The sequence below is a fragment of the Tarenaya hassleriana genome, unplaced genomic scaffold, assembly GCF_000463585.1.
Source record: "Tarenaya hassleriana unplaced genomic scaffold, ASM46358v1 Cleome111, whole genome shotgun sequence".
Taxonomy (NCBI): domain Eukaryota; kingdom Viridiplantae; phylum Streptophyta; class Magnoliopsida; order Brassicales; family Cleomaceae; genus Tarenaya; species Tarenaya hassleriana.
Window position 1 is genome coordinate 274,057 of NW_010961398.1, and position 2,462 is coordinate 276,518.

A 2,462-nucleotide genomic window follows, 5' to 3' on the forward strand; every position below is an offset into this window, starting at 1 on the left:
CAAAACTAAGAGGAATCCTCTGGTTCGAGTTGTTGGATGCTCTGAAGTTGTTCGGTGCGAGATCCTCAACATTGTTCGACTTATAGGAGAGATTAGGATGATTCTTCCACCCCAGATTGTACGTGTTCGAGTAGGGGTTATTGACCACATAGTTCACACCTTCGACTCTCTCATCCAATGCGTACATACCGAACTACTCCTCTTGTGTTGGCGTCGAATGCTCGGTCCTAGGGGGTCGGTTGGAATCTTCGAGCTTAGCATTGAGGACAACCAATTGTTCAAGAACCATCTACATGGTCTGATCATTGCATTCCCTTGGCGGATCTCTAGAGTACTCACTCGGGGCGTCTTCTTCTTGGGCCATCATCTCAATATGCTCTTATAGCTCGGCGAATGACTTGTTCTGGATGCTCCCACCACAAGAAACTCGGATCAAAGTCTTGGTATCCATTCTGAGTCCTCGGAAGAAGGTGTTGATCAGGTAGTTCTTGTCAAGCCCGTGATGAGGGCAAGACTTCTGATATCCTTTGTACCTCTTCCAAGCGTTATAAAAGCTTTCTCCATGATCTTGCTTGAATGAATGAATGCCAGAAAGAGCTGCTTGAGTGCGGTGAGCTGAGAAAATTTTTGACAAACTGCACTTCTAGCTGTTCCCAGATATCGATGGAATCGGGTGTCAGATCGTAACACCATTCCAAAGCAGCATCCAAGAGAGTCTAGGGAAAAGCAATCAAGCAGAGTGTATTCTCTGTCACTCTGTTATCTCTCTTGATAGAACGACACATCATCTTAAAGCGAGTTAGAATGTGTGTTCGGGTCTCCGTTCAGCCTACCCCGGAAAGCATTATTGCCCAACATCTGAATAGTAGACGGGTTCACCTCGAAACTAGGCATGTCTGTTGGGTTTCGCTACGGGTTCCTAGCATGCGATCATATCGATCTAGGGTTTGGTTTACTAGGTTTCATGCAGCGAAAGAAAGATCTAAACCTAGTCAAACGTCACACGCAACCAAACCTGCAAAACCCGAACAGATCGTGTATATCACCGTGGGAATCGAATACTTACCTCTTTCCTGAAGAAACGGAAGTAGGAGTCGGTCCGGGGCCTGTTTAATCACCTAGGACTGAAGTTACAGTCCCTCTACACGTATCCACACCGATGGGAAGGATTCCAAATGCTTTTGGAACAGATCTGCTAAGATCTGTGAAGTATATGAAGTGGGATCTAATCCCGGGAGCTAGAACTATGAAAGAAACGATTTCTTCTGTGCTTTTGCTCTGTCTTAGGGTTCTTTTCGTCTGTCTTGGGTTGAGGACGGCGTCCAATACCCTTTTTATAAGATAGGAACCCTAATCCTTGTGGAAAAGTGACTTTTTCCGAGTATTGACTCGGTCCGAGTCAGAACTCTGACTCGGTCGAGTCAGAACGAATCAGCCCAATCCCATTGTCAACTCTTGACCCGGCCCATTTAGTATTGACTCGGTCCGAGTCAAAACTTTTACTCGACTGAGTCAAAAGATCAGCCAAGCCCAAAACGCTTTCTGGGCTTCGACTCGCATGGAATTGACTCGGTCCGAGTCAAATACTGACTCGGTCCGAGTGAGAAGACTGAAACTCGTCCCGACACTCTGATTTGGTCCGAGAACCGGTTGTTCGACCAAATCCAAGTCTATCTTTCCGATACTTCACATATAAGTCCATCCCTAATGGTGTGTGACCCTGTAGGCCCATTCGCAGTGGCAGTAGCCTCGAGAACCATTCCCGATCTACAAGTCATGGTTAGCCTCTAGCAAGACGCCATGACCACCCACGTTGAATTGAGTTAGAGGTGATCTAACCAAGGCAATAACAGCTCGAGTTCTGATCCTTTATCTCCCGATACCATATGTTGAACAAGGGCATGGTTTGAGCCACCCTTCAAGTTCAACCGCTTTCTCGTCTTGGCAAATCGACTAATAAAATAGATACAACTTCATCTATAGCGTGGCCACGCATTTTCATAGTCCGACTTCCACGAGAGGGCCCAACAATATATCTCCTATTGAGGAGGTGACAAGTCCCATATTGCATGTCTATTATCTCCATATGATTCGTAAACGTATCTGATCAACGCCGTTATAATCATCCGGTTAAAGACGACGTTTGACGCAGTCAAGACACGCCACTCCTCATATCAGATACTCTAGACATCTCAGGTCTGATGATCCAAGAACGAACCGCTGTATGAGATTCAAGTCATGACTCTGTCCATGTGACAATCTCATGCGGGTCAACCAGTCACTCGTTCACAACGAGTACCCATGATTGTGATATGAATCCAATGCATCGATCACACCTCATGCTAGTCTTAATTCATCATTTTTCCCACAATGATAACTGACCAAGGTGTTTAGAATCATTCTATAATGATTCAAGAATACCGAAATATAACAAACATGTCAATCATATAACGGGAATGTAA